The sequence below is a fragment of the Salmo trutta genome, chromosome 38, assembly GCF_901001165.1.
Source record: "Salmo trutta chromosome 38, fSalTru1.1, whole genome shotgun sequence".
NCBI classification, from domain to species: Eukaryota; Metazoa; Chordata; class Actinopteri; order Salmoniformes; family Salmonidae; genus Salmo; species Salmo trutta.
This window is the reverse complement of record NC_042994.1, coordinates 26,373,532-26,383,665: the sequence shown is the minus strand read 5'-3', so window position 1 is coordinate 26,383,665 and position 10,134 is coordinate 26,373,532. Positions and strand designations below refer to the sequence as shown.

General features: G+C 37.0%; 1 pseudogene; it reads left to right on the top strand.

The window, feature by feature from the left end:
• The first annotated feature begins 2,978 nt into the window (after positions 1-2,978).
• On the top strand, positions 2,979-9,812 carry LOC115178566 (gastrula zinc finger protein XlCGF26.1-like; annotated as a pseudogene).
• The last annotated feature ends 322 nt before the right edge of the window (positions 9,813-10,134 follow it).

Below are 10,134 nucleotides of genomic sequence, written 5' to 3'. Positions count from 1 at the left end.
ACCTATTGGTCAAACAGGGAAATGGTTCCAATAATTTTTTCCACCATTAATTTGTGTGTTTTATTTATGCCACCTGAAATCAAATAGTTTATATGAAATCTTCCTCAGAAATAGGCCTACTTTAGTTTTTTTCATCTTGATACATGATCATAAAAAAAGCTCAAAGTGTGGGTAGAATGGTAGAAGGTAACCCAATGGGTATGTCTGGGTAAACAATATGACCCAGTGTACAGAACAGGATTACACTACATGTACATCAGTTCACATTAGTTACTGGGTTAACAATATGACCCAGTGTACAGAACAGGATTACACTACATGTACATCAGTTCACATTAGTTACTGGGTTAACAATATGACCCAGTGTATAGAACAGGATTACACTACATGTACATCAGTTCACATTAGTTACTGGGTAAACAATATGACCCAGTGTACAGAACAGGATTACACTACATGTACATCAGTTCACATTAGTTACTGGGTAAACAATATGACAAGCGGTCAAATGTGTTTTTTACTGGACACTGATTAAGCCTTGTCCTGGACCTGAACAAACTTAATGGAAATTCTACATAGAACAGGTTTTTTAGTCTGGACTGGGCTCTGTGTCCTGGAAACTGGCCCTTAATGTTTTATATCTGAGTGAAATGACTAATTTAAAGGACAATTCATTTAACATCAGTGGTCTTAAGTAAATATACATTAAAATACAACTTAAGGAGTTTTTTGGGGGGTATCTGTACTTTACTTTACTATTGATATTTTGGACAACTTTTACTTGTACATCACTACATTCCTAAAGAAAATAATGTACTTTTTACTCCATACATTTTCCCTGACACCCAAAAGTACTCATTACATTTTGAATGCTTAGCAGGACAGGAAAATGGTCCAATTCACACACTTATCAAGAGAACGTCCCTGGTCGTCTCTAATGCCTCTGATCTGGCGGACTCACTAAACACATTATTTTGTAAATTATGTCTGAGTGTTCCCCTGGCTATCTGTAAATGTAAAAAAAAAACAAGAAAATGGTGCTGTCTGGTTTGCTTAATATAAGGAATCTGACATTTTTTATACTTTTTAATTTGACTTAGTTGAGCAATTACATTTACTTTTGATACTTAAGTATATTTAAAAACCAAATACTTTAGACTGTTACTCAAGTAGTATTTTAATGGGTGACTTTCACTTTTACTTGAGTCATTTTCTATTAAGGTATCTTTACTTTTACTCAATTATGACATTTGGGTACTTTTTCCACTACTGTTTAACATTGAACTCTAGAATCCAATTTTACTACATAAACCTCTTGACTCTATAATTGGCAGTGTAGAAATCCCCTACCATAACCATGTGTAACCTACAATATGTACTGTATTACATTTTAGACAATCAACAATGGTTGAATTTGTTTGGCTACAACAATGTTACAGACAATAAACATTGTAGTCTTTAACATGGAGCACAACATTACAGCCAGATAAATACATTAGCTATATTATTGCAAGTAGGATATTTCATTTATTTATGTTCGAAATTTGGGAAAAATGTGTATACCCATAATGCAACACACTTTGAAGGCGGTGATGTTAGTCAATGTCTTGACAAAAGTGATCCGTTCGAACGCGCCCAGTGATAACTAACCCAAGATGTATCATTGCTGTTGTTTCTAATGGCAGCAAATGAAGCACAGTGGACAGAACAGAGGAGGTGGGCAGAGCCAAGCACGAACTAGCGAGATTCTATTGGCGTGTTTTAGCATGTATTTGCATATTTCCATTAGGAAACGCCTAGTCTGAATTGTGCTTTCAATAACTCAATTCACCCTTGCACTCCCAAACAATGCAATATTTTGAATGATTTAGAAAGGGTCAACTTTACAAAATTTAGTGCACTCTGTTCTTAACAGATTTTATTTTTTGGGAACAGAAAACTGTATTGAGATCGAATTTTTCATAGATGAGAAAATTATCAACATGTCGGCCGAGTTTCGTCTAGCGCCATCTTCTCCCACTTCATTCCACTGGACTTCCTCTAATCATCATATTTGGTGGTGAGACTTAATTCTAAATGGATGCTTCAGATTTATAGACGACGTGATGTGTCTGGGTTCCCCCTTCTGGCTGTGATAAAAGCGTTCACATGCCAGTCGGAACTAGGAAACTTGGAAATGTCCGACTTGCGATGTTCACGTGAACGTGGCATCCGACAATTTGATGACGTTGTTCTGATAACAACATTGATAAGATGTTGTAATGAGCTGTTGTTCACGACCTCATGAATGTTCCCGTCAGTATTTTTCCACCATGGCAGAGAAAACACTGTTGATGATTGTAAAAAGGATTTGATTAATGCAATTTCATGTTTTTTACTGTGTTAGCCACTAGTGGACGTTAATTGTATACATCTATGTATTGTTACACTATATAGGAGGAGTAAAGACCAAGCTGTTCGTTTTTATATTATCTGTTTAAGTTAATTAATATGAATTTGCCTTAAATGTTTATGCAGATGTGCAGTCGTATAGTATTTACATTTTCACTGCACTAATCAATCAACACATGCTTATCTTTGTACGTTTCCACATAATATCACACTTCAATTAAATCAATAAAAAATAAACGTTTTGTCTGAAAATATTTTCCTCAACGGCGTTACCAACTCCAGTCAGCAGATGGCGATGTGCGTCTTTCGGGTGATGCTGCCAGTGTGACGTATAATCTAGTGGACAGGAGGACGCTTCTTCAACAATAACAAGTAGTCAGCTACCTTCATAGCCAAAAACAGTACATCTCTTTAGTTTGTTTTGGTGTATATTATTCAGTGTGTTTTAAACATACTTCTGTCGTATCTATTTGTTGCCCATTTAATGTAATATTTACGTTGTTTGTTGGGTAGCTGGCTAGCTAAGTTAGCAGTAGCATTTGGCTATTTGCTAATGCTAAATATCTAGCAAGTTAACATCCCCGACCATGAACTCACTAAACTACTACCCCCCTACAAAAGAAGAGGACTGCTGGACAGAGAAAGAGGGTCTCGTGAAAGAGGAGAAGGAAGAGGAGGCTGTCACAGTAAAACAAGAAGTAGAGGGTGAGGCTGTTACAGTGAAAGAAGAGGAAGAAGTTGCAGTGAAAGAGGAAGTTACAGTGAAAGAAGAAGATTTCAGAGTGAAAGAGGAGGATGCTATTTTTGGAGTGGAGGAGGAGGGGGAGATTACTGTCACGTTGGAGGAGGAGGAGGAGGAGGAGGAGGGACAAGAAGAGGAAGATACGGGAGATCTGATTAATACTAGTAAGTAATGTTACTGTCTTAAAACAGGAGCACAAACTCTTCAATCATTGAAGATTGCTAGGTCACATGGTTGAAGAGCTATAATATACTATAGAAAGTTTCAAGTATTTATCTAAAAACATGAAAGTGTTTTATGGGAAAACCCTTAAGTTGGTTTGAGGTGTTTCGGTCACATTGTGAAGGAGCTAATGAATTTTAATTTATTTTTTAATATATATATATATAATCACTTAAATATATATTCTACAAATGTTGCTGAAATGCTATGAGAAAACCAAAGAGAGAAAACCAAAGGGTGGGCAACTTGTCTACTTATATAAGGAATAATGGACAGTTGAAATAAGGCTGGTAGGTCACATGATTGAAGAGCTATAGACATATTTTAAATATTTATATAAATTGTGTAAGTTCTTTATGGGAAAACCAAAGGGTGTGCAATATGTGTCCCTACCCTGTGATCAATCCAACGTTGGTCTGGGGTGTCTAGGTCACATGGTCAAGTAGAGACCCAGAGCACGAAAATGGTATGGGAAATTAATTTTGCTTTGAAAGTTGATAAACTTGTAACCTCACTTTAGAGAAAATGGCCCCTTGAATGTTTTGGTACAACTACTGGAGAGCTCGTCTTTGTCCATACCCATTCAGCATCGTTCACACCCTCTTAAGCCTTTAGCTCCACCCATCTCTTTAAGGATTCACATGTGAGGCCATGTGCTAAACAGAGTGAGTATGGTAGTGTAGTAAACAACCAAAGATGTCAAGACTAAAGGCTGGTTTCTACTATGTCTATCGACATGTCTATAGACCGTTGTCACAGGGACATCATGAACATTCTATTGTCGTCTGACGTCAAACTTGTTGTCGTTTAAAAAAAAGTATAAACACAAAAATGACAGGCTGCATGACATCATCAGTCTGGTGGTCCAAAATAGCATAACTGGTGTATTTTAACACCAACACCATCTGTTTAAAAATGAATTTAGTATATTTCAATCTGTCAAACCAGGCGACTAAAACAAACTTTCTAAACAATGTTTTGGTTTGTTTCTAGTTTGTTAGCTAGCTATCTAACAATAAGTTAGCCAGCTAACTTATTGTTACATAGCCAGCTAACTTATTGTTAGATAGCCAGCTAACTTATTGTTAGATAACCAGCTATCTAACAATAAGTTAGCTGGCTAGCCAGTTCAAATAATGACCATATCATATAGCTGACAACGTCTTAACTTGCTTAACATAACTAGCTCATTTGTATTAATTATTACAGGAAAATAAACTCGCAACAAGATCATTATTTGCAAGTTATTTAGAAGTTAATAGCATATGACTGTGAGTATGACGAAATAAAAGCAGAGCATTCTACCGGAGAATTTTAGAACTTGGACACTGTCTTGTTGGCCTAATGTTATATCATAATTTGACTTTGGTGCAGGTCATGTTGTTGTTCGTGTTACCGCATCTGGTAAACACACGCTATATAAAATAAAATAAAAGTGTATTTGTCACATGCACAGGATACAGAAGGTGTAATTGCTACAGTGAAATGGTTACTTGCATAGTGGAGTCATTTGTTTTAGATTGTGAACCATAATCCCAACTCATAACGTTACTAAACCCTGCATGAATCTACAAGTAACTAAAGTGTACCAACTAACTAGGTTCAATCTTAGTTAGCGGCTCTGAGATACGAATAATATTTCTACACAGATCATACACGTAACATTAGCTAGCGAGCCAGCTAACAGTGTGCTTTAACTTGCAATGAAAACAACTTTCAGACAAAATTAGAAACGCATAATATCTGAAAATGTAGCTAGCTAGACTCTCTTACCCATATACATGGATGAAGGCTTCTCCCTCTCTGTCACAGATGCCATGGTTGCCCTTAGTTTGAAGTTGTAATCCGGAGGTGTTTTATACATCAGCCTTCTGTGTTCTCTTTTTGACTCCCTCCGCATTTACAATCAAACGTCTGAATTTTCTCCGTCTCCTTTGCTATGATTATCTGCTTCCACCGGGCATTCCACTGATTTTCAAAACTCGGCCTCTGTAATATTTTTCAAAAACCGGCATTAGAAAGGATTAGCTACACATACTAAGCAGGTCATGTTATAGACAGAAGCGTGCTAGATGGCAGACCAATCCGAACTCATCTCTCGGCATGTCCAGCCCATCCATTCTCAGCCAATCATGGCTAGCGGGAAGCTTCATGACTTTTTCTATTGGCTAAACCAACTAGGATCGTAATTTAACAATTTTATTCGTATTTACAGATGGCATACAAATTTGTTATTAAAGGCACATGAAATTTCACATGTTCCAGAAGGCATTTCTGCCTAAAAACTCATTTTGAATATAAAAATATTTACAGTATGTTTACGTTCAAATGCCTCTCCTGTGAAGTACTGACGAGCGACATACGCCTAGTTTCCTGAAACAAGTCACATATTTAAGTCGTTTTTTTTTCATAGAGCTCTACTTATTTTTATTCAGGTCAGTTTGTCTTTGATCAACGCCCTGTTTTTATTTAGTTTTTTGGGGGTAAATACAGTCACCGGAATTATTCCTCCACTTGCAAATAAAAAAACTCTCTCTTGGCAAGAAAAGTCAAGATCTGTTGTTGCCTCTTGTTAAAATCCAACCGCATAGCCAACCTCACACCACCAGTCTTTATTAAGAGGGCGCAACAGCGCCTCTGATTCTTAAGGCGTCTGAAGAAAATTCGGCATTCACCCGGGTCTTCTCCAAAATACTATGGTTGTACCGTCGAGAGCGTCCTGACCTGGCAGCATCACAGCCTGGTACGTGAATTGCTCCGCCACATGACCACAAGGCCCTTTAAATCCACATTAGCATTCCACAATACTTCAATACACTCTCACGGCTGTGATACGCTGACTGCACAAGCAGGCAGGACTTCTGCTTTCTCATTTTCCTGAATATATTATCCACTTTTCACTACGTTCAGCCCCCATAATAGGGAAACAATATGTGATTATACAAATCATGATATTTCACATTGTTCATCTGCATAATTTAAATCTGACCTTCATTTGCATGAGACAAAGTCCACTTGATCAATAGTTATTGCTCCTATGGTGCCACTGGTGCCAAGGATATCTATAGTGCCACCAACTGGTCTGGTGCAGCCATCTTAAGGTTGCAGCAACTTTATAGTCACACAGCTACTAAGGACATGTACATAAAGTGTACATAGCAAACGTATTAAATTCCTATAGCCCTGGTGTGATATGGTGCCATCTAGTGTAGCGTGTCCGACTTTGAATGCAGTAACTAATCATTCTCAAATTCATTAGAGGCTAATTAATTGAGTATATATATATATACCAAATCTGGAGTCAATCTGACTTGTGGTTCATAAGAAGATTTTTCAAGTATTTTTAGCATTAGCTTTAATTAGCATTAGCAAATTGTGGTAACGTGCATCTATAGCTGGTTCATGAGAAGAAGATTTTTCAAGTATTTTTACCATTAGCATTAATTAGCATTATCATTAGCATATGTGGTAACGTGCATCTATAGCTACAGTACGGCCATATTTACAGCAACCAATTTTTTTCTCAAAACCTTTAAAGACTGATGTAATGAGTCCAAAGGCCAAATTTGGAGTGAATCTGACTTAGTTTATGAGAAGTTTATTTGTTTAATGATTTATTTTAAATCATTAGCATTAAATAAAAGTAAATTGTTAATAGTTTCCTTATTTTTTTTAAAGATATCAATGCCAAACTTAAAATGGTTCATCATTGTAATGGATTTGATGACCCTAAAATATTTTAAGTTGATAGGCCCTTGTAGAGTGGATTTATGAAGGATTTAAATGGGAACGTTCAAAAAGAAGAAAGAGAATAACATGGGTTATCGGAGCTTCGCTGTGAACCCCTAATTAGCCATTCTAGTCATATCATAACTGTTGATGGGGTTTTTTTCAAAGTATTTTTTAGCATCATTAATTAGCATTAGCAGTGTCTTCTAAACGACTAAGATGTCAAAGTAAAATGTATGTGGAGGTTTCATTCAGGTCTCTCTGTTTAACTAAATACTCTGTTGGACTAAATATTCTGTTAAACTAAATACTCTGTTTGTCTTTGGCAGGAGAGAGATCAGACTCTCACTCTGACAGTGGGAAGAGTCCCTCAGAGGAACCAGACACAGAGACGTCCAAACCAGCGAGACGACGCCACTGCTTCAACTGTGGAAAGAGTTTTACTAAGTTACGGAACCTAAAAAAGCATGAGAGAACACACACAGGAGAAGAGCCTTTCCAATGTTCCCAGTGTGGAAAGAATTTTATTCAGTTAGCGAGCCTGAAAAGACATAAGAAAATACACTCAGGAGAGAAGCCTTACCACTGTTCCCAATGTGGAAAGAGTTTTAGGTTGTTAGGAAGCCTTAAGGAGCATGAGAGAATACACACAGGAGAGAAGCCTTTCCAATGCTCTCAGTGTGAAAAGCGTTTTACCCAGTTAGGGAGCCTAAAAGATCATGAGAGAATACACACAGGAGAGAAGCCTTTCCAATGCTCTCAGTGTGGAAAGCGTTTCACCCAGTTAGGGAACCTAAAAGATCATGAGAAAATACACACAGGACAGAAGCCTTTCCACTGCTCCCAGTGTGGAAAGAGTTTTACCTACTTAGCGCATCTGAAAAACCATGAGAAAGCACACACGGGAGAGAAGCCTCACCTCTGCTCCCAGTGTGGAAAGAGTTTTACCCAGTTAGGGGACCTGAATAGGCATGAAAGGACACACACAGGAGAAAAGCCTTTCCAATGTTCCCAGTGTGGAAAGAATTTCACCCGGTTAGGGAACCTAAAAGAGCATGAGAGGACACACACACGAGAAAAGCCCTACCCATGCTCACTGTGTGGAAAGAGTTTTACCCAATTAGGGTATCTGAAAAAACATGAGACAACACACACAGGAGAGAAGCCTCACCTCTGCTCCCAGTGTGGAAAGAGTTTTACCCAGTTAGGGGACCTGAATAGGCATGCAAGGACACACACGGGAGAAAAACCTTTCAAATGTTCCCAGTGTGGAAAGAGTTTTACCCGGTTAGAGAATCTAAAAGAGCATGAGAGGACACACACACAAGAAAAGCCTTTCCAATGTTCCCAGTGTGGAAAGAGTTTTACCCGGTCAGGGAACCTAAAAGAGCACGAGAGGACGCACACCCGGGAAAAGCCCTACCAATGCTCCCTCTGTGGAAAGAGTTTTACCCACTTTGGGTATCTGAAAAAACATGGGAGAACACACACACAGGAGAGAAGCCTCACCTCTGCTTCTTGTGTGGAAAGAGTTTTACTAAGTTAGGGTCCCTGAATAGGCATGACAGGACACACAGGAGAGGATAAGACTTTTCAGTGCTCCCAGTTGGGAAAGCGATTTAACTGGTTAAGACACCTGAATAAGCATGAAAGAAGACATACCACTGCTCTCATTGTGCAAAGACATTTTCTCGATCAGTGGAAAACACAACAGATAACTTTTCTTGCCCAGAGAGAGTTTTTTTTATTTGCAAGTAGACAAATAATGCTGGCGACTATATAAATATTTACAACAACAAAAATAAATAAAACAGGGCATTGATCAAAACCAAACTGAACTGACACAAGAGAAGACACGAGAGAATTGAGGAGCTATGTTCTGTCTGATGTTTTTGACTGAGAATTTGTGTTTTTGTTTATGTCACATGAAATCAAATTGTTTATATGGGTGATTCTCATGAAACCAGTTTTAAACATGTCTGTAGAAAATGTAGTTACATAACCATGATGCATCTGCAAAAATCAACTATCATTCTGAGGACTAAGTTTAGGCAAAGTGTCTTATTTTCAATATATTTTATTTTCGCCTGAATTTTGTACATTTTCAACCCTAATTCTCCAAAATGCGTCTGGATTAAATTCTTGGGTCATTTTTATACTATTTTACTTTAGAAAATCCTAACTTATTTAAAATAAAACCCAAAGTATGTTGCTGTAGTTTGTCCATAAATTATAAAAATTGTATATTAGTTGAAGTTTACATTATACTATAATATTTATTATGTACAAACACAGTGTCTGTGGACATGTTGGGGAAAGAGTCAGATTTAATACAAATACAAAATATTGTCAGTGTTATTTAACTCAGACCTTTACAAGAGCAATGTAAAAAAATATATATATAAATGTTTATAACAGTTATGGTAATTAGTACTTTGTGGAAATTGTGGTAAAATGCATAATACCTGATTTTTTTATATATATAATTACAATAATGAAATAGACAGTACACATTCTAATCTCAGCGATCCAAGAGGACATTTCATGACAAATGACACTTTTGGTGTAAAAAGTGACAATTTTGGGTTAAAATATGACCTTATTCTAAGATAGAGAGAGCTACTGTGGTGTTTTCATCTCGAGATATAATCATGTCTAAAATCACATAATCTAATCCCTTTTTTTTACGAGTGTTGATTGTGTGAATACAAGTATAAAACCTCTGTTATTAATTTTATGATTTGGATATTACTAAATGTAAATTATTATATAATTCAAAGGAAGTACAGTGCATTCAGAAAGTATTCAGACCCTTTGACTTTTTCCACATTTTGTTACATTACAGCCTTATTCTAATATGTTTTTTTCCCCTCATCAATCTACACACCATGAAAATGAATATTGAAATCAGACCTTCTTGTTGAGTGTCTGATAATCTACCATTTATATAGGAGTGGTTAAAACATGCTAATAACGGTCCTCTGAGTACATCAAAAAGGTTTGATATACCTCCACCGGTATGCCATCCAGCCCTGGAGTTTTCCCATCCT